At 41.4% G+C, this 27798-nt stretch overlaps 1 pseudogene across 1 annotated transcript; it reads right to left on the minus strand.

Annotated features, from left to right (window-relative positions):
- Positions 1-246: 246 nt before the first annotated feature.
- On the minus strand, positions 247-26989 carry LOC308197732 (nuclear pore complex protein Nup153-like; annotated as a pseudogene). Its single transcript has 15 exons — positions 24851-26989; positions 22200-22410; positions 19826-20074; positions 18483-18622; positions 18275-18400; positions 15986-16096; positions 15810-15848; positions 15656-15709; positions 12694-12852; positions 11540-11592; positions 8730-8856; positions 6659-7105; positions 5325-5417; positions 4536-4686; positions 247-3020 (listed from the first exon to the last, which is right to left on the minus strand). The product of its transcript is annotated as a nuclear pore complex protein Nup153-like (transcript).
- Positions 26990-27798: the final 809 nt, after the last annotated feature.

The raw sequence follows: 27798 nt of genomic DNA on the forward strand, positions 1-27798 counted from the left end.
AGTGTGAGGCCTCTATTTCACCCTACTAAAGATTTTACCACCAACTGTACTGCTAGCATTGAGACACTGCAACTTCTGTGCTTGAATGAGATGCAGGACAGGTTCCTTAAGGTGTCGCAATTTTTTGTCTAAACCTAGTGTTGAGATCAAAAAAGGGATTGCTACTAATTGCGTACGTATCAATAACCAGGACAGAAGACATGCTGCATATAGGAATTAAACTTTTTCTAAAGCTCTAGTACATGAACATATCAAATCCCGCAGATTTTTTCTAGTATGGTTTCAGAGGTCTTACTTGATGGACATAAGCGCACAAGTGAAGACAAAAGATATTCTGTTTACCTGAAGTACATGAAGGTTTGAACTACATTCTAGTCCTGATCTTTCCAGTCAAAACTGTTTAACAAACAACCCACCAAACAGTAAAACAAACAAGAAAACCCCATGCTTCCTCTCTACATAAAACTTTTCACAATTGTGTTTTCTGCCCACCACCTGGCTTTAAAAAGTATACGAACTTCTTTGAAAGATCATGTTTTTAGTCTGAACTCCAAATGAACAACGTGTAGGGCATGTAAAGAACAAGCACGTCATTAATGAAAGCTTTTCTCTAAAAAGGATAAACTTATTCTTGGGGAAAAGTGTGGAAACAGATGTTATCTAGGCAATATTCCTACAGGAAAAACGAATAATTTTGCCACACCTCAAAGGAAAAAATAATTGTGCTTAACAGGTAAGAAAATAAAAAAAATCAGAGCAAACCAAAAAATAAATCACAGAATATGCATCCTCGTTTTAATCATTAAGGATTACCTTTGAGCTCTGCTTTGGTGCTTGGCTTTGCACTTTCACAGGCTACACACTTCGTGGCCTCTGCTTTGTTTTGAACCAAGCAGGTCTCCCAATCCCAGCTTCCTTCAGGCTTCTTGAATTTGTCTAAATCCAGAAATTCTCCAGAAGGAGCAGAAAATGCAGATGCACTGCTACTGGTCACAGGTGTTGGACCCTCTGTGAGACAAACAAGACAGTTAACCATCCTGTTTGAACATGAACTATAAAATGAACATTAACTTTTAAATTTGATTTGTCAAATCCCACAGAAATGTTCAAAACTACTCCGCAACTCCCCCCCCCCCGCCCCTGAAAAAAATAAAAGCCACCAAAAACCCACAAAGAAACAAACAAACAAACAAAAAAAACAGAGTGGAACTCAAAGCTTCCAAACAACACACAACTCTGTTCAGCACACAAGCTTCTGCTGCTGTTGACCACAGTGTAACCTCCATAAAGAGGCCTGACAGGTGCCTTTTAAAAAAAAGGTGCCTTTTAAGAGAGAAGCAGAAGATAACGCTTCAAATTCAAAACCGGAAAGACAAGAATGGCTCTTCCCTTCCACAGCACACGCAGAAAACTTTTATCCTAGTATTACTTGCATCGCTCTTCCTCTTGACAAGTGCAACGTAACCGTGCAATTCACTGCACCATGGTCACAGTAAACCCCTCATTTCCAAAATTCCTCCTTGCAATGGCAAGAGCCTCAGACAAAGATGCCGACTGACCGCTCAGAGGTTGGAAGTCCAAGAGAATCAACTCTGTCTGAAATCCATTATCTTACCTCATGAAATTTCAGTCTTACCGCACAGGATGATTACAAAAGCCCGGTCTAGTCCATCTTAATTTGTTTCTTCCACGATATATTTGCACAGGTGTTTTTCGATGTAATGGCATGTTAAATGACATTTAGAGTCAAAGTTAGAATTAGAATCGTATTTTAAAAACAATACAACCACGCTCAAAATCAATTACGGTCACACACAATGGGAAACAACCCAGTACTGCCCTGAAGAAGTTACCCAGCGGGTCACTCGCTTTCTTGAAGCCTACCACTGACCTTCATAGGCATCTCTCTGCTTTAGCTTAAGACTAGTTAAGACTACACTGTCTTGAAATCTGGCTTCACATCTCCCCTCAATTACATACAAACGGTGAGTAGAGGCATTTTGGACACATTCTGTAATTTTTTTTACTTATTTTTTGAAAGAGAAAAACACTAATTTTTAACTCTTTCTATGGAGTTCTCATTTTCGCCAGTGAAAAATCACTATGTTGTTTTTAAATTAAGTCACCCACTTCAGCCATCTTCCCTCACCAGCTGCAAAGCTGGGGGTATCTGCATTGATCCAGCTCCGTACTAATACATTTCACAATCAGTTCAATTTATGCGACAGGCTGGAACCTGGGCTGAGACCTCTGAAGTGCCTGTAAACCAATCCTGCAGACAGCCGCTAACCCATCAACCGTACCTGGGAATCGTGTTGCTTAAAATATTCCATATATGCAACGTACTTTTATTCTGTACAAGATTCACAGAGGCTAGGATGGAAACAACAGGAAAAAAAGGACCATACCTGGTTTCTCAGACTGACAGGCTACACATTTGTTATCTTCCGTCTTATTTGGTACAAGGCATATTCCACAGTCCCAAGAGCCTTTCGCCTTCTTAAATTTGTCTTCAAAGCCCAGAGTGGCTGTTGTGTCAGTGCTGCTCGAGGAGGATGTCACTGTCACCGAGCTGTCTGTGACCACTGGTCATGTCAGAGCAGGCATTACTCCCGTTCCAGGTTTTGGTGTCTCACATGCTATACATTTTGTAGCTTCCGGTTTGTTTTGGACAAGACATGTATCACAATCCCACGTTCCAGGTACTGTTTTGAATTTGTCTCCAAAGCCCAGCATCCCTGCTGGGGGCGCTGCTGGCTTTGAGGTGTCGCATTGACTTGAACTTACTGTCTGTTTCATACTCTCAACTGTTGAGGCTTTAGTAGCTTGACAAGTTACACATTTGTCCTTTATGTCTTTGTTTTGCAGAAAAGGGTCACATGTATCAGATTGCCAGTACGATGCTTGTTTAGAAGTCTCTTTACCTGCAGAAAAAGTTGTTATTGCAGGCCTAGTATAAACCACTGTGCTTGTTGTAGGTTGCGCAGACGTAGAAGAGCGTGTTTTCAACAATCCAAAGTCTAGGAAGCAAGAAAAAAAAGTCTTCCTGTTAGCGCAGCACCTCACTACATGTAACTAAGTGACTTTACTAGAGGGCAAAAATTTCAACCCAGGTGCCAATGGTTACAACTAGACATTCAGACCGAGCGCAACAGGAAGTCCCCAGAAATCTTATCTAAACGGATGAAATTTCATCTGCTGCACTGGGTCACAACAGAACATTTCGTTAAAGCTTCATTTAACTCTTTGTTTCCAAGCAAGCTTTAAATCAACATTTTCACTGGTCGATACAAGTACAAACAGACAGTAGCTGACTGAAATCTGACAGTCCAACGTGGAATGGAAATAATACAATTTGATTAAGACGCGATGCCCAATCGAATCAAATTTCTAAAGCTCCTCCTTCCGTAGCAGATGACTCAAATCTACTCCAGTAACTGTACAGAAGTTTGTACTCGGAGCAGCAATCCATGCGGTATTTTCCCACAGATGCTGAATATTAATTAAATAATAAAAACTCAAGACAATTGAACAACTGTCTAATTTTCTATAATTAGGACAACTCCTTATTTAAAAGGTGGCAATTTTAACAGGAAAGACAAGCTACTAATACAGAAAGACTAAAGGAAATGCATCTTAAACAGCAGCTCAAGTTGCTTGTAAATCTACCTTGAACATAGTTGTTTTGTGGTTTGTTTGTTGGTTTTTTTTTAGTCAAAAATGAAGTCTTTGAACAATGTGGATTTAGATTCTGCTTCTTTTAAACCGATAAAGAAAGTGAATGTCACTTCACTCAGAGGTCTTTCCTTAAACAAAATGCACAATGTATTTTCTCTCACTTAGCTCTTTCCAACAGAGAAATGTGCTGCCTTCTTAACAAGTATGTAAGTTAGAAGAAGACTTTTGGGAAAAGATCAAATTCAATAAAGCCCTTTTTCTTAAAAGATATCTTTTCCACAGACACACTTTATGAAACTGTTGAAAACAATTGCAATTGCTTAAAAACAAAATTCAGAAAAGGGTTTTTAACGTAAAACACTCCACTTCTGTTTGCAGTTTAAATTTTAATCCACAGGAGCCATTGTAAGCTAAGGCCCAAAGATTCGCAGCTTTCGCCATGTATTTGGAACTGAAGCTCTTTCCTATTCTTTCTTCACCTGGGCTGAAGGTGGGACAGGAGTGTTGAGCTTTACAAACATTTCCTTTTCAATTCCACAAATTGTATTTACTTAAAATGAAACACCGATTATCTGGCTAATTCTCTTAGTACCTCATTTACAATTACATCCTAACACGTAAAGGAGATGCAACCCATCTGCTTTTCATCTTGCAGTTTTACTTCCAGCAACAAACACCACTTAGAATAGAAGGGGGCAGATGCACCCTAACAAACGCAGCGCTTAATGTAATGCTCTCCTACATTCATATTTATAGCAGATACTCTATTAACCATAAGTCGTGTGTTGGTTTTTTTTTAATAAAAAATGCTAGCGTATTTTTTGCAGCATCTTTTTAAAAGGAGTTCATTATCTCACCAGGATTTTTTAGAACGTCTAAGACGCTTCCTTCCTTTAAGACGTGGGCAGTGGTGAAGGGACCACCAGCAAAATCTTTGACCTCCTCTTTCTGTGTGTTGATGTTGGTTGAGGTGGTGGTGTCTTTTGAAACAAAAGAAAACAAAAACAGCTTTCACAATGTGACCTAGTTAGAGCAGATTATACTCACTTTTGTTAGAAACAAGAATTTCCAGCTTCATGCTTCTCACATAAGAATCTTCACAAATTCTACTTACTTTGCAATGCTTTATGATTACAAGCAAAACAAAAAGCAACAAAACAAAACAAAAATTATAAAAGCAGATCTGTCACTGGAAAAATACTGCAGAAGTCCAACACTGCCTGGAATTGCTAGCATGCGCAGACAGGACAGATTGAAGATTTAATAAAGAAAAAAAGGAAAATCAGCACTTCAGATCTGAAGTGCTAAAGTTTCAGTTACCTAGGGTAAGAAAGGGCGTCACTGGAGTACCACTGGGTCCAGAAAGTTCTGCCGATTTTACAACGGGAACACTAAATGTAAACCCAATCTGCTATGAACAAGAGAGGTTTTTCAGATTCTCAAGCCACAGGAACTCCAATCGAATGCACACACAAAACCAAATCTGAAAGCTGCTCTTCACATTTGTAGCACGCATGCTGAATGACAAATTATAAGCCAGAAGCCTACATACTTTTCTCCATCAAGGCAGATTCTGCTTTAGTGTTCTGCAACAGCCTACTAAATGCCTAAGAAAAAAAGTCAAGCTCCTTTATTATTTTACTTACAGAAGACGTAGGTAGCACTTCTGCCTCAGTAGATTTCACAACTGGAGATGAAAACGCAAACTCAGGACTGCTAACAGTACTTGTTGGTTGTATCTGTATTTTCAAAAGAATTAAAGGTTTATATTTAAGAGCAACAACTACCTGAATTCACTATCCAACAGAAGTCCCGCAGTGACGTCGAAAAACCTGATGTTTGAGTTATTTTGCAGATAAAAGTAATAATAAAACACAGGGAAGTTTCCAAGTGGGTATAGGACAATATCTTCAAAACCAAATTCCAGAAACTGAGAGGAAAAGCTGGAGATGCTACTTAGGTCTAAATGCACGGAAAAACAAGCCAGGAAGCTGAAGAACGGCAAACTCAGCCCAATGATACTCCAAGAACTTCAGCAAACACCTCAACATGTTAAAGCAGCTGTCTACTTCAAACCGTACAAAAAATATTTCAAGTACTCTGGAACAGATTAATGTTTATTTTATTGCAATAATATGCCAATTATTGCACCCTAGGCTCATTCTATGTGAGGCTCATATGACCACGTTACCTCTAATTTAATAACTTAAATAAAGTTGTGGTTTAACCATTGCAGGCAACTAAGCACCACACAGCCACTCGCTCACTCCCTCCAAGTGGAACAGGGAAAAGAACCGGAAGTAAAGAAGTAAAGTTGTTAAATTTGAGGTAGCATTAATGACTCATCGCATGTAATGGCTACCTGGAAAGACAAATGCCATAACCCTGTACATACTCCCCACTCCTTCCCCTTCTTTCCCCCAGCATTTATTGCTGAGCACGATGCTAAATGGTGTGGAATATCCCTTCGGTCCTCTGGGCTCCGCTGTCCTGGCTGAGCGCCCTCCCAGCCTCTTGTGCATCCCCGACCTCCTCGCTGGCAGGGCAGCGTGAGAAACAGAAAAGGACTTGTCACTGTGTAAGCACTGCTCAGCAACAGCTAAAACACCAGTGCCTTACCAACACTGTTTTGCTCACAAATCTGCAACACAGCATCATCTACTACGAAGAAAATTAACTCTACCCCTGCCAAAACCACTATAAATAACTTGGCATAAAGTCCACACCCCCCTTCCCCCGCAGACTTCCACAGCATTTGAAGCAGTTATACAATCACGTTAAATGGGAGTTGGCAGGCTCTAAGACTGAGAGAAGCAGAATCAAAACATTTATGCCTTTTTCCCCAAACTGGCATACAACCCCAATTCATTCAGCTGCGTAGAAACTAATATTTGTTAGTTTCATGAGCACCACAGAAAAAGTCAACTCGCAATAAAGCAGTATACTCATTGTAAACATTATTTATAGCATAAAGATTTACCTTGCCCGCCGCCGTCGCTGCTGCATCTGCCATGCCTGCCGCCTCCGTTGAATTTGCCACGCCTGTCGTTGCCGCTGTTGACCTTGATATGTCCTTTGTCATCAGCAGGTATGGCATGCCCGCCGCCATTATTGGATATGTCAAGCCTGAGGGCACTGTTGAACACGTTATGCCTGACGTCGCCGTTGTATATATCATGTCCTCCACCTCCTCCTCTGATAGATCTGTCAAGTCCTCCACCTCCGATGGATCTGTCATGCCCTCCACCTCTGATGGATTTGCCATGCCCGTCGCAGCTGCTGGAGTTGCCGTGCTCATTGCTGCTGTTGAAACAGCGCTCGGTGACGCTGAGACAGCGCTACTACCAACGAAACTGGAATTGAACTGAGGCAGCGATGCAGCACTGATGGGTAGGGGTATTTTCGGTAGCACTGGTTCCTCCACTTCCTAAAGTTGCAAATTTTAATTTTTCTTATACAAGACATACTACTTTCTCACCCCATCCCACCCAATTTATTAACAAAATTAAATAGAACAAAAATCCATACAAATTAAGAGAAAGCAAGTTTCCAGAAGAAATCCCGATCTCCCCACCTCTGTCTACCACGTCATTTTAATTTATGGCAGGCCTGCTTCCACATTATACTCTATTCAACAACTGTACAGCAAGAACACTGAAAGTTAACTCAAAACCTGTGCGGAACAGAGATGCACAGATCACATTTTTTTTCTTTCTTCTCTGTACTTTAGTCATCAAAGCTCTAGAGAAGCATCATCCTTTCTAACTACCCTCGCATGGCTTCAATTAAGAGTACACTCTCAAGACAAGTGAGAAAGTGTTCCTCTTGCAAAATTAGGCAGGATAGCTGCCAAAGTTTCTAAAGTCACTACAGCAGTGAACGTGGAAAAAGGTAATGTTTAAAGAAGCAGGTAGGTTCAAAAACCAAACTAAACACAAAAAGCACCAAAGAAAGTCAGACTAGCAGCACTGAAGATTGTGTTCTGGTAAATACAGTCTATACCATGTATCAGGATGCAAATATAAAAATCAGAAAACAGCCTCTTAACAACTTCAATTTTCATCCCTGCCACTTACTTTATTTGATTACTAAGATTGGATGAGTTATGTTTTAAATGGCATAGGAAATCTGACCAAAATTTGTACAGTACTATCATGATCTACTTAGAAATGACTAGGCAGGGATGTAAGTTGGTACTACTGATATTCAGTGCATCCTGTAGCTTACATCTGTTTCACAGTTTTGATTTGAAAAGTTTATGGAACTTTTGATATTTGGACCATTATTTTATTTGCGTTACAGGAATAAACAACAGTGTTTACGATTTCTTTATATTGCATCATCCTGAAGTCCCATTTAATGATTTGAAACTTAAATTAACTTAAATACTTAATATTAACTTAATATTAATTAAATACTTAATATTAACGTAAATACTTAAATTAACTTACAGGCAGCTTATATAACATCCAATAAAAGAAAAATTAATCTGAATATTCATGGTCATAGTTTTATGGAATAGATTTTTCCTATTAAAATGAGAAAAAAACTCTCTCACAATGAGTTTGGTGAGTATCAAAAACTGAGTCATCGTTAGCAGACATGCAGAATGCTGTCTTCTACTACTCTTTCAAACTCTTGGCCTGTATCTTTCTGTATGACTTAAATATGAAACCAAAAATTAAGCTTTTTTTTTTCTTTTTATACTTGGCACTCGTTTCAAGTATCATTCCTGTAGAAAAACTATACAAACCTTCACCAAAACATTACTTCTCTTCTTAGGACTCATTCATTCAATTGCTAACGAGAAATGTTATAGTTTGAAGAATCTCCAAGGTAAGAGAATTAAAAATTTCAAAATTACATAAGCAAAGTTCAGGTATTCAAAGACAGGAAATCAATTGGAGCCTGCTCTGAAACCCACAAGAAAACAAAAACAATGCAAAAATAAAGCGGTATTGTTATAATTTACTATGATGCAATAAAACTGACACACTTAGCTAGTTACTTCAGTAAGCTCAGTGACAGCAATTAATTTAAGAGTCACTTACCTGTTCTTGTACAGCTCTTGATAAATAGTGTATTCCTCTTTCCCTTCTCATTTTGCCGCCTCCGCTACTCACTCCTGAAGACAGACCATTGGACGCAGCAGTACTGAATTTGTAGCTGGTCACATTGCTAGCACACGACAGTACAGAAGTTGGGGGAAACAAGAGAAAAAAAAATCACCAGCCAAATTTTTTTTCAAGATATTAGAGCTGTTATTAGTCCTAGAATTGAAACCTGCTGATCAGAAAAAAACTAAAGCTGTCTCACAAGTTGCTAAACGCTGGTAAATACTTGATGTTCTAAATAGGAAAAACTTTATTAACAGCAGCAATGAAAAGGACATACATAAGTGCACCGTTCACACGGGAACAATGACTAAGCCAGAAGACCTGAAATAGAAGAGCTGATTTAGATTGTTATTTTCCAGTGCTTCCTTTAAATAGGACTGGTTCTCTGATTCTGCGATGCACGTGTATCTTTTGCAGGGATATAAAAGAACAGCTCACAAAAATACAGAAAGAGTGCACATATGCACACATACACATGGGAAACACTGCCAACAGCTCTGATAGAATAGGGACGCCTTAGACTTGTGTGGCAAGGTAATATGGCCTAAGCTTCAGAAGCAGCTCTGGCTTTCATGTGGCCATCAGCAGGAACAGCAGAGGTGTTTGGGTATGCCAACATTCCAGAAGTCTTTTCAGACATGAATACAGATCCCTTTTGTAAGGCATACAAAGGCGTTTTTCTGGTACTTAAAAAAGCCTAGCTCAAAACCAGAAAGATATCCTAATCCAAGAGCAAATGGGGAAAAAATAACCCAAACCAGAAGTGGAATAGGGAATAACTCTAACAAAAGTACTATGGCAAGAAAATGAAGTATGCCTGGAAAAACTGTGACCTCAAAGCTTATCTTGCAGCCAATCAGTCAGTCAGTACAAAAGTGCATTAGATCGCACTGGAAGACACCAGGTCAAACTCCCACAATACTGAGGAGGAGAACTGGTCTAAACTTGTCAAATACTTGACAACAGCCTGCTTAGCACTGTAACTGCATAGAGGAAGACAGATCCCTAAGGCAGATGCTCAGACTTTTCTCTAATCCAAACTGTCAATCCATTAGAATTCTGAAAAAAGTCTTACATCAAAATAGATCTTCATTCAGACAACTATCGCTTGCCCATAACAGCCCATATTCCTCTTTCTGTTAACACCTGTGAGCTTCAAGGGGGCAAAGACAGTTGTCAGCCTTCAAGCAAGTCTAATCTACAATTGGACTCAGGATATAAAATATATATATATATACACACACACGCATAGATATATAGCATTGGTGGGCCAGAGATTTACTGAGTATTCCAACTCAACTGTCCAAAGGGACTCTTGCCAGCAGATCAGTGTGGTGCTCCTGCTCCAGAACATGGCACCCAACAGAGACCAGCATCACAAAAAACACTACCACCACTACCTACTCTACAAACAAAAGGTAGGGCACTGCAATAAACTTTGTGAACGAAATCAAAAGCAGTGTGAGTTTTCTGTATCTCCTTCCTAAATGGAGAAGTAGAAAGGAGTTCTAACAAAGACAATTTAGAACAGTTTGAAAAAAACATAATTAAAACCCAGCACCTGATTGCACCTGTACCAGAACCTTAAAGCCAGTCGCTTCCACCCCTAAAAAGGTGGTTGTTGTGAAGTCCAACTTTTAGATGCTAAAACAAAGTGTTGAGTTCTTTCTGCAAGCCAAAGAATGCCCATGGTCACCTAAGAATTGCTTGGCAGATGAGCATAGAGTCAACAAAATTCCCTGCTACTGTTCTTTGAAAAGAGCGACTCCCTAAAAACCGAGTGCAAAGTCCCTTAACTCAAGCATTATTACCCAAAACACCATTTGCCCAGAAGGAAAAGCCATCAATATTATCTGGAGGATAACTCATTTGACCTAAACCAAGAAAGCAGTATAACACAAAGCAGTCTCCTCAAGAAGAAATTCAATTAATTCTGCTGGATTTTTTTTATTTTAGAGATGAGTTAGCATTTGGCCTCAAATGATTCTAAAGAACACATGGTCTTCATGTGAACTCAAAGCAGACAATTAACTTCATCATGAAAGGAGTATTAAAAAAAAGAATAATAAATCATAAATCTTCCTCCATGTTTTTGCTTAAAAAATAAAGAAAAAAACACATCAATAAACATCCTCCTGAACTGTAACTCACTTCGCCTACTTCACCTTCTAAAGAATGCTTCAGAAAGAATCATCCCATTAGGACAGAGCTTTCAAACTGCAAGCAATTAAATAGCTAAAACTAATAGCTTTTCCCCTAGGGAACATTAAGAGGGACAAATTATTTTGTTATAAGTAAACTGAGTTATAAACCATGAAATATCTGTCAAAGCAAAATTTGTAACGCTACAGATTTAGTTAAACTACAAAATGAGCCATATTTCCTGTAGAAGGAAAAAATTAGGCCTCCAATAGCAAAGATCCTTTCTGTGGATACAGCATTATAACGTGCTTCGTTTCCCATCTTCGTATCCTTCTCAGAAGATAAACTTGGGATAAAAAGTGGTGTATCAGTACTTTTATTCTTGCTCATCTTCCTTCCTTTCATAAAAACAACAATTTTCTCAAAGTTATATTGATCTTCAAACACAATCCAGACTTTGCAGCTGCCTCAAAATACAAAATTTTCATTGGATTTCCCATTCCTTTTACTGAGAACTGTCACCACCTTTCAGGTGCAGACCGTACTGAAAAAGGAGATTTCTTTCTTTCTTCAAGTAAGTTTTAAATTAATAGATGTCATACCTTTCAGATGGTTCTGCTCGCTGTTCTGCAGGCAAAGTCTTCTCTCTCATCCCCTGCAAGTTAAGTTTAGTTCAAGACTTAGCTGAATATGTACAGAATACACAAAGTACCAACAACCACTTCATGTGGTTTTTTGTGGTTTTTATTTTATTTATTTATTTTTAATTTTATAGCCCTGAATACACCTCACCTACTTAACGTTGTTCCCTAATTCAGCATTGTGGGTACAGTTCAGTTAAATTTTGGGGCTAAAGTAAGCATCACTGCTTCACTCAGCATTGAGGACAAACTGATAGAACACTAAATCAAATTTGTCAAATCCTCTAACAAAGAAAGTAATTATTTTAAACAAAATGACAAAAATTGTGTGTGTGGGGGGGAGAGTTTTCATCAAAACTTGTGTTTGCCAACCCCGTAAAAGGGACATACTTTTCTGTTTTCTATCATTTATCAACAAACAAGAAAAAAAAAACTCTACCCCCCTAAAAACTAAGCAGTTGCTGCTACATTCATTTTAGAACTTTACCAAATGGAGATTGTGCTGGCTAAACAATACAGAGATTGAAAGAGTTAAAAGCAATAAGCAACCAGTATTACTGTCCACTTTGATTTCCAGCCTAAAAAGCCCATACACTTAACACGTGGTCATTTGTACACTCAGACTGATACTGGAAACACAGATGTTTTCGCAGAAAGAGATGCCCATTTAATTTTATGGAAAATTTATCAGACTCCATCTACTCCAAAGCAATCAAAACCGATAACTCAGCACATTGTCAGAACTCTCACTTGGAGCACATAGCTCACCTGGAATAGTTTACACAGAACACGAGCATGTTTCATCAGTGACAGCTTTGTGTACATGAGAATATAAAAGGAAAACATTTCTGTCTTTTAATATTCTTTCACTGAGAACAGGATGACTCAATAGCACATCATGACATCGTGAAAACAACCACAAGACACTGAGTGTTCCAAAAACAGAATTAAATCCATAAAAGCTCAATCTATTTCACAATGGTTCCCACTGCCTTAAAGCTCGCCTCAAACATACTATCAGTACTTTTTGCAAAGATAGGATAACAATTGGTTTGAGAAACATTCCAAGACTGGAAAAAAAAAACAGGCACATAAGGACTCAAAAATGTACTCACTTGGAACTTTGTGTCTCCTCTCTGGCAAATTTTGCTGGACTGAGTAGTTGAAGTCGGTGATGGTTCAGAATACCGCGTATAACGCATCGGTTGACGGTTTACCGTTGGTGTCACAAGTCTCTTAACAGGTGGAGGCTGGAATGCATTCTGGGATTCCAGCTTTGAAAGGGAAACAGCAATCAATTTATCCTTACGTCCACCCAAATTAATTCCAATATTTATTGATGAAAACAAATTACAGAACTATAAACCTCCCCCCATCGGTCTTGGCACTCAGTGAATACGATTTGAAAATTCTGAAGACCGTTCAACTTGTAGAGGGAAATCACCAGAAAACCAGTAACGAAATCCATAAAGCTATATATAAGTAGCCAAAGTCTGACTGAATTCCATTTCAAAATTTGGCAGTTAGCTTCATAGACAAAATAATTCATGCTACCATAATTAAAATAACCCATGTTCCTAGAATATGCTCCTATCTTTTCCTCTGCCCACACTGTGATTTTTTTTTTTCAGTAGCTTAATTCATTAATTTAACATTCGAAGTGTTAAGCAACTAATTATACAGGCTTCTGGGCTTCACATTCCCTACATTTTCCCTCTTCAAAGTTACACAAACAATAGAACACACTCAAAAAAACCAACTTGTCAGTCTTACAATAATCTCATTCATTAAAATATGATCCAATGCTTTACATGTGCATTAGATGCACTTCAAGTAGTGGGTTTGACTTCCCTTTTCAAAGCATTTTCACAGACCAGAGTTAATTTTTAACACAGACCACTGCGTGTTCTGCAAAACTGACTTAACTGAACTGTCAGACAGAAAACAAACCCTAAAGGCTACAAGATTTACCGATGGCTCCGCCTGCAGTCTTAAGGATCAGAAAATACAGTCTTAGGAAGCATGCTATTGTTCAAATCAATACCAACAGGAAATTTTTGTTTACGCTGCAGCTTTAATTTCACAGTATCTCCCAGCTCTTAGTAATAGGATTCACACTCTCTCTAAAGTATATAAAAATACATCTTTCTAAAAAATATTACATTCAGTTTGAAACCTTGAATAAGACATGTTTTATGTAAGTTCACAAATCTACTTCGAGTGAACGACGGTTCATTGCTGGTTTTAAAGGTAAAAAAGAAAAATATTAATTCCCCCAGTTAGGCATTCAATACACCAAGAGCTATTCTGCCTGGTACAGTTCCTTGAAATAAGAAAAATACCACATCACTGCTACCCACTGCAGAAGTTTAGCCCGAGTGCACAAGTGTTCCGTCAACCGCATGTTCACTTTAGCAGGAAAACACACGATCGTCTCCTCAGCAAATAATTGCTTCTCATCACGGGCTACCCTTCTCCCGCCACCATTATGAATTCTAGTATTATGAATAGACAATCTATCTCCTTTCACCCACTGACAGCTGCGTGCAACATTCATTTAGTGGCTGACAATTTCAGGCTCTCTGTTGCAAATCTGGCAGATCTTTCTTAATGCCTTATCACAGGTGTATTGCTATAATATAACTGAGAATTCACACCAGATTTGGTTTTAGTTATTTGGATAATATTTATGATATACTTCACTTCTCCATGCCCTTGTAATTTGGCAGATGGTGAAAAGATGGTCCAGGAAATCTGAGATGTTTGTAAACTCTGAAGTGATTGTAAACTTAATTATACATCCATCCAGTCAAGGAATTAGCACAGAAACTTCTTGAGACACTGTCCCTTTTCTCATTAGAACAGAAGATGAAAAGTTTGCACATCTTGTTATTTCCTTCAGTCACCTGATCTTCAAGTGGTCATTTAAGGGTTTTGCAATTTAATAAGCCCAAGGATACCCCTAACTAAAGTCGTCAAAAAAAGATGACTAGTTTTCATTTTTTAAAGAAAATGAAAGGAAATCATGCTTTACCACAGCATTATCACCAGTTCTGTGCTACCTCCAAATAGGAATTTAGGAGCGTTAAGATTTATAGCGTCAGAAAAGAAAAAGAAAAAAAAAAACCTCTACCCCCCTAAAAACTAAGCAGTTGCTGCTACATTCATTTTAGAACTTTACCAAATGGAGATTGTGCTGGCTAAACAATACAGAGATTGAAAGAGTTAAAAGCAATAAGCAACCAGTATTACTGTCCACTTTGATTTCCAGCCTAAGAAGCCCATACACTTAACAAGTGGTCATTTGTACACTCAGACTGATACTGGAAACACAGATGTTTTCGCAGAAAGAGATGCCCATTTAATTTTATGGAAAATTTATCAGACTCCAACGATGGTTCATCGCTAGTTTTAAAGGTAAAAATGAAAAATATTAATTCCCCCAGTTAGGCATTTAATACACCAAGAGCTATTGTGCCTGGTACAGTTTTGCAGTTTAATGATACCCCTAACTAAAGTCATCAAAAAAAGATGACTAGTTTTCATTTTTTAAACAAAATGAAAGGAAATCATGCTTTACCACAGCATTCTCACCAGTTCTGTGCTACCTCCAAATAGGAATTTAGGAGCGTAAGATTTATAGCGTCGGAAATTAACAATTTTCCTCCTCTTTACTTTGAATGGTGATAAAAAGCAGAAAAATTAGTTTTCTGTGCCCGAATGAACACGGAAGTCTGTACAAAGTCTATATGACCACTCAAGCAGTATTTTTCTATTTGTGATCATTTCTTCAAGAGAAAACTTGCCTCAAGAGGAATTTTAATATGCAGCTTCACCCCAAGTTGGGGGACAAGATAAAACGACTTGGTGTGTTCTAGAGCTGTTGCTCTCAACTTACAAAGATAACATAATTCTTAACCTGAGTAATCTTCACAGCCCATCATCTATTGTGGATACATGCCAATATTAACTTGATTTGATGTCTATGTCGTCACTGAGGTTTGAGAAAATTTTTCTAATAGTGATAAAGCATTGAAAAAGTTATCTACCTCAGCTTAAGACATTATTGGTTCTTACCTTTCTTCGTTTGGACTGGAAGTCAGTAATATCCGGTTTATCTATGTCCGGAGGCTAAGGGAAAAAACAAAGCATAACTATTAGAGGGCAATTTTTTTTTCCTGAGAGAGAGGGTTCCCTGCAACAAAAATGTGGGGGTTCATGGTCAACTTACACAACACAGCGGCAAAAGAGATGTCATTCTTTTAGCATCCTGTTGAAAAAATAGCGCAATAAATTAAACCGGCCACAGCGTAAGGAAGAACAGTTTTATCTTTATCCTTTGATGGCACATTTACTAAGTTTTATAAACACATGAAGCAAAAACAGATTAAAAGAAGTGCTATTTACCAACAAAGCGGTTGACAGCTTCTCCATTGCCTCCAAGATGCACCACGCTGAGGTACTCAAGGTAGCGTGGGACCACACAGTTTCTTGTCTAGCTTTCGCTCTCTTTTGTGCCTGAAAAATTAGCATTTGAAGTGTTACAATGGTCAATTCTCAGCTAAGGAGGCATGTATTTTATGTCCCAAGGCTACACTGATGATACAATCAATATATTCTGATGACAGAGAAACATGCAGTCACTGGGAGTTCAAGCCATAAAGAAGAGAATACATTCGGAGTTTAATGAAGTTTACCTTGGGCCTCAGTGCATCTTGCACGTGCTTGTTGCACGAGCAATAAAAGAACTCCGTACTTGTAAAAGGTCAAGACGGATGATGCCAGGACTGCTAAGGCCTCCGAAGCAGTAATCAGGGAAACAGAACTCAAGAAAAGGCTTGTGGTACAGAAAGCATTTTCAGTAACAACACAGACCTCAGAGTTTCACGATGGTCTAAGTGTACCATCTTAAAATCAGTGTATACAATCATAACCAGGAACTAGTTTTACTTCTCTCTTGCTTCCTCCCTTCCCCCAAGATTAAAGTTGGCTGCAAATCTTTGTCTTAAAAGATAAAGATCTGATTTAAACTGTAACAGATCTAAACATTACACTGAAAAAGTAAACTGTTTATTTGCACCACCCAACTTCAAATATCAGTCAAAAACTTCCTTTGGTGTGACTTTTTTTCTTCCCAGGTTAAACCCCTCATATAACCACACTGTGCTTATCACACGATGTGAAGACAGGAAGCAGACCACGCAGCATGTAAAAACACAAGTGAGACTCACAGAACCACAGAATGGTTAAGGTTGGAAGTGACCTCTAGAGATCGCCTGGTCTACCCCCCCGCTCAAGCAGGGCCACCCCGAGCAGGTTGCCCAGGACCATGTCAAGTCAGCTCTTGAAGACCTCCAAAGAGGGAGACTCCACAGCCTCTCCGGGCAACCCGTGCCAGGGCTCCATCACCCGCACAGTGCAAAAGCATTTCCTGATGCTCAGACAGAGCCTCACGTTTCAGTTTGTGCCTGTTGCCTCTTGACCTGGCACTGGGCACCGCTGAAAACACAATGGCTCTCTATGCTCTTTGCACCATCCATTCAGGTATTTATATACACCAATAAGATCCCCCCTGAACCTCATCTCCTCCATACTAAACAGGCCCAGCAGTCCCTGCCTCTCCTCAGAGGAGAGGTGCTCCCAGTCCCTTGATCTTCTTGGTGGCCCTTCGCTGGACTCTCTAGTACCTTGCTGTCATTCACAGCAAGCAGCAAGAAGCAAGCTACTCTCTCCTTTAAAAGCCTAGTATTTTGGTTCCTCTTTTTACCATAATGCAGTAATATTGTAAAAAACAAAAATAGCCGACCAAAGAGGGTTCCCAGCTTTGCACCACAAGGTTTCAAGGTTTCCCGTAAGTGAGGTACTTGTACTGCCCTTTTTCCGTTGCACAAATGGACTGTCAGAACAGAGCCAGCAAACCCGCGTTTTCATTTTCTTCAAATTCCTTTTGATTTATCGATAAAAGTCACTTTCATTTAAATACATTCCTACCAAACCTGATTTGACTTTCCTTTTCGATTCAGCTCTAGCTAATCAGAGTTGTCAGCAGTTTTTATTTGCTATTTCCAAGAACTCTTGGGGGCAAATAACTCTCTCCAAGAACTATATGAATCATTCAAAACAGAAAGCATGTTACTGCTTATCTTGGGACTGCATTTAGTCCTGCATGCCTCTGTGTACCAGAAGAACAAAGGATCAGCAAAGTTGATTTTAGATATTTTCAAAGACTGCAGGTTTATACAACATATCCATAGCATGAATGTAGGCATGCTTGGAAAAGAAGATCCACAGATAAATATTAGCCAGGTTTGACTACTGTAGCTTTTGCTACCATAAACACAAGTTTTCAAAGTTATGCTGTCATTGGTTTTTTTGCATCAAGTTATTTTAACGTAATGTAGTCAGAGGCAGACAATGGCACTTGAATGGAATTTTTTGAAAGACCTAACAACAGAAGAAACCCCAACTACCAACAACTAGCCCAAACTGTCATTCTTGTTCTTTCTGACAAGTATTACCTGTGGTAAAAACTGTCATTAAAGAATTTAAACAGAAATCAATCTCGTCTATTTTTGTAGACCAAGAGGGCAGAAGAGCAACTGTTACCACATATTCAGCTCCCTGCTCAAAGCTCCTTTGGCAGTGCTGCTTTTTTTATTTCCATCACTATTTCCCACTACACTACTTTTCTCATACCTGATAAGGTTCCGTCTTTGGCTGCCTTGATCTTACAGCTGCACCACCGGCATAGGCCGTCTTTCCGGGGTAAAATGGAGAAAACCCAAGCTGGTTTTGCTTAAAAACAGACGTGCTTCCACGTACCTACGGAAACACAGTATGAGAAGTGGATAGAAAAACAGGTACACATTCAAACTGATTAAAAGAAATACTGTGCAGTACTTACAGGACACAGTCCTCCAAAAACAAATAAACTGAATGCAGGTTTCTTAGAGCTAGCTGCAGAATGCTGCGAGAGGGAATGAGTTCTTTCAGCTTCTGTGGGCCAGAGCAGTGACGATGAAGTATTTTTTAAAACTGCAACATCTGCCAAAATGACGTATGCTAGATGTAAATGCCTCTCGTACGTACAGAACTTTAACAATAAAGATCACACTAATTCAAGTTCTTCATTACAGAAAAATAAGCATGACTTCAGCTTCTTTAAATAGATCAACTTCACGTACAGACTGAAAACCAAGTATCACCTACAAACTTGAAAACTGTTCACAGAGCTGCAAGTAGTTTTCAGCAATCTTACCAAGTTAATACTGTGCTTCCAATGCAGATATTTTTTTCCTTCAGGCTAAGATAAAAGAGGACCGCATAAACATCAGTGCATTTGTACGGACAAAGCTTTTTTCTGTGTTGGTAAAAGGCTGGAGGCCAGCACAGATCATAATCGCATAGGTTTTAAACCTGGAAGATTCCCCAAAGGCTGCTCTAAGAGTTAACGATCTTCTGCCCATGTATGTTTTACGAAGACACACCAGAAAGTTCTAGTGCACTCAGGTTATATTGCTAAAGCCCAGCAACTCTACTCTCAGCTGTACAAAAGTTCTCTGCAAAACCTGCTGAGCACATGTCAGTCCCTGTCTATATGGGGGACTAGAAAAAGCTGCAAACCTGCTGTTCGCCCTTTCAGCGAGAAGACCTACGTACCAACCTACATCGACACGATGCTTATTTTTTATTTTAAAATGGTGTGCTTTCCTCAATGAATTTGGCAAAAGACATGAAAGTATTGACAGCTGAAGCCTTCTACCAAGAAAGGTCAAAAAACAGCCTATAGCTTATGACAGAGTAGTTTCTTTATCTTCTCTTGCTGAAACACAGGAAAACATCTCGTGTTCCTGTTTGTCACCTGCACTTATTCACATTTAACCAGCTGTCTGTTAGATATTCTGAGTCACTCTTCCTTCTAGACAATCAGCCTAGTTGTCAAGCTACGGCAAGTCAGCCTGATTTCCTACCGTCCCAGTTCAAAATTTACATATAACCTAGCTGAACGTGTATATTTCAGCATTGACTCTTTCTAACATCAGGGTATCATAAACGTATTCCAAAGCACGCTTCTATTAAAAAGGTGATAGGATTATATACTTCTAAACCACTAAAAATTCAATTTAATTCTCGCATCCAAAGTTGACATTCACCTATTTTATTTACTAAGGTGATGTGGAATATTAAAGAACGCAAGGTACTTCACATTAAAAAAAAAGTCAATTAAACAGAGAACACAAAAATCACCTTCATCAGATGCTCTAGAGGAGGAATCACTGGTTGTTGAGATGTTATCATCGTCTTGTTGAGAGGTAGAATCTTCTATTTCTTTTATCAAGGACAGCCTAGGACTGCCAATGCCAAATACAGAAGATGTCGAGGGCTGACAAGGTGGGACAGGAGAATCCAGCATGGTATAATTCAGACGGCTCCGATGAAGAGAGGGCCTTGTTAACACAACTGGGAAGTTCAGTGCTGATCTACTTGTGGATGGTTCTAGACAAGAACAGGGAGATAATTAGCTTTGCTATAGACAAGCTCACAGAAGCCAAAACCTGTTTCCTATCGACAGCCATGCTATTGCCAAGTTCTAAGCGCAAAAAGAGAGAAGCCAAATTTAACTTCTTCCTCACCCAGATACGGTTGCATCTAACTGTCTGGCTACAACAACAACACTGCTTGCGATACACAGTATTAATGTTGCATCCAGAAGTAGTTAACTATGAGGTTTTACAACACCACATTCTGACCCCGTGCTCAAATGCTCTAACGCTGACTTGGCCGTTCACTAAATCAAACATATATACTCCTTCTCCCATGTACAGCTTGCAATAAGCTTTACAAAATTTGAGATTACACGGTAAATTACAGATAACACTGCAGCTTCCATAATATTGGAACAAAGGTTACATTAATCTGAATACACAACATGAAAATGAACGTTTGCAGTACTTTTTTCCCAAGTTCTTCCATATCAGCTCACGTTAGAGGCAAAACATCATCTCCTACCCATTAACTATTGGGATTTTGACCCAAGGGACAAGGATGTTGACCCAAGTAACCAGATGAGCATTTTTCCCTCTTGAAGCAAAGGGTCTGCAAACAATGCCAGTGGCCTGGAATAGGTGGCCTTGAAGTCTATCTTGCTAAATGAATGGAACTATTCATGGGTATTTTGCCTGATGAAAGCCTACTGTCTCTCCCAGGAATCTGGGCAATTCAAATGACTTTGAGCCACTATCCTCTTGATACTTGAACTGAAGCTTAAACTAGTTAGTTCAATCTTCATAACCACTGCAGTACCACTAATTAGCTCTCCAAACCATGAGCAGATTTTTAGGACAGCACCATTTGAGATACAGAAAGTTCTTCAGGCGGAAGGCCACCCAATATAGGCTCCAGCACACTGATACCTCAGAACTGAAGAAACACATTGGTTTCAAAATGTAGTAATAATTAAAAAAAAAAATCTTATTCTTAAGCATAGTAAGCAACACCCACGGACAGCAACATAAGCTGCAAAAGGTTCCAGGGTGTCCACCTGCTCCTGATCTCCTGGAGTTAGCAAGCTTGCAGTGCAGCTGTTCTTACTGAAAGCTCCTTTCACGCAGTTACATAGGAAAGCCAACATGTGTTCCTCAGTCACGAAGACCTTCTCTATTCTTTTCTCCAAACTCATTCCCAAGCTACAGCTACACAGAAAGCCATCAATCTCCTTGTTTACAATTAGATGAGATTGGAGGCAAAGATATTTCCTCCTTATTTTTTGATTCTGCCAACAACAGAAGCAACTGACTTTCCACATTATCTATGGTTACCTACGCACGCTCAGACAAAACTTCTTCACTTATTAAAAGCTGACTTCCCCAAAACAGCTAATTTAAGAGAAACTCAAATAAGAATAGATGCAAATTTATACAACAGGACTACAGGAACAGTGAGAGGCACTGGATATAAGACAAATTAATCTTTCATGAGGTAAAGGAGTTGCAAACCTCGTTGCCAACGGTCCAAATACCTTTTCAAAGACACCCCCTCCCCCCGCGTAGACCTTAAAGTTATTGAATATTTTAAGGATAATAATCTCATAAACCACATCCGTGCACAAGTTCCCCAGTTCACCATCAAGTTAACGAGGAACTTTACTAAATTGATCAAAGCCCAAAACAAAAAAAAAAACAAAACAAAACAAACAAAGTCGGGACACGAGACGGAATTTTCCTCTGCCATTCTAGCATCTAGTCTTTTGTTTCGAAGACTGCAAAACAAATTAATTTTTTTAATTGCCTTAGGCAATTAGACAGATTTTCATTCCATATCTTTTAAAAGATGGAAAATGCAACCCAGCACACTTGCAAATGACTTATTTTCAGCATTTAGCACCTGGCTAATAGAGTACCTAAAGTTAACTGATGCCTTCCAAGAGCATAAGATGTATGCTTCGTAACTGTGTATACAGTTTAAAGCTAAGACGGTTTCACAAACAGTTGTTTTGACTTTTTTTGGGTTTTTTTCATTCTGTCAAAACCCTCATTCCAATTTCCTTTTGAAATTCAGATTCAAAACTAGAAATCAGTGAATAAATACAGATGGCCAGAATTCCAAATGATTTTTCACATACCTCGTCTACTAATTCCTGCTGGTTCAGGCGTGAATCTCTCATCGATTATGGTATCTTCATCTGAATAATCGTGGTGATAGTTTACCGGAGTCTCCTCCTGGTTTGCAGATTCATTTCTGTCTACACACTCCTCCTCACGCTTATTGAAATACTTCTGCAGCCAGGCCGGTACAATATTTTTCACAGTTTCTGTCATTCTGCTAATTATTCCCTGCTTGAAAGAAAAAACACTTGTTTAATTACAGAAACGCAGTCAACAGCATATGCTGCGATACCACCTTCCACGGACCTTGAAGACAGATATTATACAGCAAATATTCAGAAGACGACGACGAGGTTGATCCCTGGCATAGGATCGCTACACTTCTGGTAAACCTAAAATTCACCTAAGATTGATTTACAACTACCTATCACTTTCTGCACTTCCAAGTGACCTTGGCAAGGTTCAAAGTTTTGAAACCTCTGCCAAAATTCACCAGCAGGTCGTCAATCTGCAAGGCTATCAGGAAACTCTACGCCTGAACAGCTCCTGACCTACAGACTTGTTCCAGGACTCTTCCTCTTCGCACCCTCCCGTGAAAACCAACTAAACCAGAAGTTCAGCAATTATCTACTGCGACAGTCAGGACCATACTACCCATTAAAATCAGTGAATCTAAATATTTTCAATTTTAGTAATGCTGAATTGCAGTGACTATACGCACAAAAAACAGTTCTGCTCTCAACAGTCAGGCTAACCCAGAAGATGTCCTGGAAGAAACACAGCTATAGCTATAGCACCAGCACCTCCTCTTGCAAGAGCCTTCTAAAGCTGTTGCTGTATTTTGTAGAAGACTGACTCTGCGGCATACATCGGGTACGATCGGAGAATTCCCACCTGACCGAAAGCCCCAGGAACTACGGTTAAATAAAAGATAAATTAATATAAATGAATATAATTAATAATAAAAATTAATAATAAAAATTAATATCCAGAAAGCTGACAATCATGAGCTAGGCATCCTGCTAATCATCCCTCCTGCAGGCAGGGGGAAAAAAAAAAGGTAAATTAGATCCAGGACTAGTTCCCAGGAACTTTGAAGCTGCTAACTATACTGCCTACAGTGCCCAGGCACCTTCAGAGCTTAATGGTAAGAGACAGAGGGTTTGGTGGGCTGTAATTAGGATCACAAGCACACAAAACACATCTATTTAAGTATTTCTAAGAATCGACTTATCGACTAAAGTTGTAGGGGGAAGGATGAGAAAAACAGCGGGGTAGGGATCAGAACCAGAGGTATAACCTCACAAAATCGCATCGGTCGCTTTCGTGCCTCCCCAACTGCATCACTGAGAGACAATTAACATTAAGCCACAGAACCTTCTGCAGAGTGGACATGATATTGAAAATAAACTGAAATTAATTGACAAATGCTCTAAGCAAGCTATCTGCTCAAAGCTCGTCCTTTTACGTTATGAACATTTGCACGATTCGTCTGGTTACAAAGCTAACTGCTATAATAAATGCACACATGTAACACCTATCAGTTTGTCTATTTATCAAATCATTAAAACTCTTCCCCGATAAGTTACTGTTAATTTGATCTGCGCTGGATGTGCAGCAGCCATTCTCTGTGCAGAATCCCCCAGATATCCCCACGCACGTGTTTGCTCTGGCACACTCTTTAAATAAACCTACTGGAAAACACGCAGAGATAACAGACAATGGAAAAGTTAGAAAACCATCTCCACTGATTATTTTCAATCCACGTGTAAGGTTTATCAGTTAGCTACACAGTGTCGGCACACGCAAGCTATGGCACTTTCAACATTAATGCACTGTTCAAGCCAGAGGTTTCAACGGTTGCTCTGTAAGCGTGGGGAATGTTTGCATTGCCCTTCCAGGCCAGCTTTAGATGGACAAGATTGATTGTCAATATGTGGTATAAGGGACTTGGCATTTCTGCAAGTGATAAAAACCTAAATGAGCAGCTATCCATGCGTAGCGCTCCCTTGGTTTTGCATATGATAATCAATCCCCTCAGCTACGTTGCTCATTTAATAGCGGAGAGGTTTTGGCTGAACAAACATGTGCAGAGGGCATCTCCAGAGCATCTCTCTGGGCGTCCTGACATTTCTTAGCAAAGAGCTGCTGGGAGGGATCTCGGCGCGTCCCCCCTCCAGCACGGGGATTTTCACACCCCGAATTGACGGACCGCTTTCACCATCAACCTGCTGTACCCTACAGCACAAACGAGAAGCAAAGCCTGGCAGGTAACGTTCAGAGAATTGATGATGGGCTGAGGAGGGGTGCAGGGAGCGGGGAAAGCCCTGGGGGTGGCACTGGGGGTCCTGAGGGCAGCGGGCTGGGGGTGAAGGGGAGGGGGAGGAGGGGGGTAATGGGCTGGGTAGAGGGGTAAGGGGGTAAGTAAGGGGCTGAGGGGGTAACTGAGGGGGTTAGGAAGGGGCTGAGGGGGTAACTGAGGGGGTTAGGAAGGGGCTGAGGGGGTAACTAAGGGGGTAACTAAGCCGTTGAGGGGGTAACTAAGGGGGTAAGGAGGTGGGTAGGGGGTAACTAAGGGGATAAAGGGGCGGGTAAGGTAAGGGGGTAAGTAAGGGGGTAACTGGTGGGCTGAGGGGGAAGGGCCCGCTGTGGGGGGGCCGCTCCTCACCCGCTTGCTCCTGGCACAGGGGGGCTTCGCGGCGCCCAAACGGTGGCGCCGCCTCTTCACCTTGCCGCCGGCCGCTCCTCCTCCTCCTCCTCCTCCTCCTCCTCCTCCTCCTGCTCCTCCTCCTCCTGATCGGGCTCCTGGGCTGCCGCCCGGCGCCCCGCCGCCACCGGCCCTGCCACCGCCGGCCATGCCGCTGCCGGTCGCGCCGCTACCGGTCGCGCCGCCCGAGGCCATACCGCCCCCCCCCCCGCGTTCGGTGCCGTCACGGGGCCCCCCCGCCCCCCGCCGCCACGCGCCGCGGGGCCTGCCCTGCCCCTCGTGGGAATAAAAATGTTGTTTTTGCAGAGTTACGTTGTTTAAAGGTAAGGAATGGGGTATCGAGGTGTGCTTGCAGCGATAAGAACGCTTAGCAGGCGACCTTGTAAAATGCAGACAACCAGACTCCGTAGAACAATTCGGGGAAAATCACGGTGTTGAGTCAAGTCAGGTAAGTGAAGAACCATTACCGCTTCAACCAGTAAAAAAGTCGAAAGAAATTCGAAATTTAACAGGCCGGCAACTGAAGGCCATGCATTGTCTGGGAAGCATCAGACAGATTGTGAGCCTGGATCACCCCCTCAGTGGGGAAACAGGGGAGGGTCCCGTCATCAAAAAGTATATAAACTGGGTTTTGGAACCAGCAGGGGCGCTCCTGCTCGTGGGACGCCCGCCACTGCGATCGCGAATAAATTCCTGCTTCGCTGAGCTCCTCGCCTGAGCCCAAGTTATTGGCTACGGAGTGTTTCTCACAATTTGGGGGCTCGTCCGGGAGCCAGTCGCCTACTGGGGAGCCCCACCGCCGCAGCAGCAGGAAGGCATGCCCCGCTGATTTCAGCGGTCCTGTGCATCGACGGCGGCGGTTCTGCGGAGAGCTGACAGAGGGCCCGAGACTGATGAAAGAGGCAGGATCCGTGAAGGAGTGGGGAAGGGAAGAAGGCAGGCACTCCGGCTTTGAGAATTGATCCGGTAACTCTGTGCACAGACCAAGGTAAGAAATAGGAAGTATTGCCTTGGGGGTCGGGTGAGACTCTGTGTGCCGTGTGATTGAGACGTACTTTTGTACGGAGCGAGTGTGGAGTCCTGATCCGCGGTTCCGCAGCTCCGCGAGGGGCGCGGCCGGAGACGGACGAAGCGTGAGATAAGGGAGAGAAAGGAAGAGTCTCGGGAAATGTGGTGTATGGTAAGCCCTTGCACGGGGAAGTGCTTGGCAATACACCAGGGAAATTTGGTGTGCGGTAGTCCTCGCACGGACGGGACGCCCGCCACTGCGATCGCGAATAAATTCCTGCTTCGCCGAGCTCCTCGCCTGAGCCCAAGTTATTGGCTACGGAGTGTTTCTCACACCCTCCCCCTCCCTCCCTCGCGCGCCCCCTCCCCTCACGGGAACGCGCGCCCCCCCCTCCCGCTGCCGCTCCCGTTCCTCGCCCCGCCCCGGTCCCGTCCCGGTCCCGCCGCCCTCCCGCTCCCGCCCTCAGGACCCGGCCGCCATAATGAACCCCGGCCCGGCCACCGTAAGCACGGGGCTAGGAGTCACCTCCAGAGCCTCCCCGCGCCGTGGCGCCGACCGCTGGTGTGCCGCAGCACCGCGCCGGGCGTGGGACGGCGCCCCGAGCCCACAGTGCTCGTCAGAAAAGCCCCGCACCGACAACCGATACCCCCGCACCGACAACCAACAGCCCCCACGCCGACAACCAACGCACAAGCAGTGTTTTAGGCCGGATTCGTGGCCCCGTTGGTCCGGGAGGCAGTCGTCACGCTAAATTCTACCCCACGGCAGGGGAACGATGGGCATCGTGACAGATCGCCGCCCCAGAAAATAAACACATAAATAAAGAATAAAAACGATAACGGGACATGAATCGTGCCCTTAATAACAGACATTGGGCAGTGAAATCACCGACTTCTGCAACAATACGTGCTCAGGGAACTGACTAAAACCCCTCCTGCATCGGCCATGTAATAGCTAGGCAAACATCACATAATACTTCCCTCCCTCATGTACACCAAACCTATTAAGGCAACCATAGTAGCGTGATAACGTGATTTTTCTCCTCCAGATCAGCGTCAAAGGCAGCTACGCTAGGTTTGCTCATAAGTTCAAACGCTGTTTTATTTATTTATTTGAATGCCATTTTTCTTATTTAGAAGGATTTCCATAGGGTGACAGGCCTTTAATGACACTCACGACTCAGAAACATTTGCCGATGCAGTCAAACGGTGTCTATTAACGCGAGGCACTGAAGTTAATTGGTATTAAAAATGAGCCAAAACGAAAGGCAAGTATCTGCGTGTCCAGCAGAATGACAGCGATCATCACCATTTGATCAACCTTCCCTGTGAGGTCTATCTGCAAGTTACTTTGAGGTAGCGCTAGAAAGAAGCGGTTGGTCCAGAGCATCCCTGCAAAAAGAAACATCCACGGCTTAAGTACCGTTTACTCTTTTGGTATCCTTTTAAGTACTTTTTACCCGTTTCGGACTCCTGCCTCTTCCCGGCTCACTGATGACAGCATTAGCAGCCCCTCAAGCTACTGTCCTACAGCCTTTCCCATCAGTGAAGAGATAGGAAAAACCCCACTACTTCTTGGAAGAGAAAACCAGCAGGTTTTTGAATAAAAGCACTCTCTGTTGCAGCTAGGTACAACGAAAAGAGTTTATGAAATCATTACGGGACATTCTTGTAGAAAACTTCCTCAAGCTTGGAAGAAAAAAAAACATTTCAGCTAAGTAAAACAGAAAATAACTGGAAGAAGTGAAGTATGGCGGTGTTGGAAAAGTTGCTTCAAAGACTTGTTTAATTAAAAAGAAGGAAAAAAGCAAGTTCCTACTGCAATCCCATCTTTGTCAAACTGATGGCGGGCACCAGTACAATGTGTTCAGCTAACACAGGCTGGAAGTTGTAACTGCAGC

Source organism: Anser brachyrhynchus (assembly GCF_964034855.1).
Source record: "Anser brachyrhynchus genome assembly, chromosome: 7".
NCBI lineage: Eukaryota > Metazoa > Chordata > Aves > Anseriformes > Anatidae > Anser > Anser brachyrhynchus.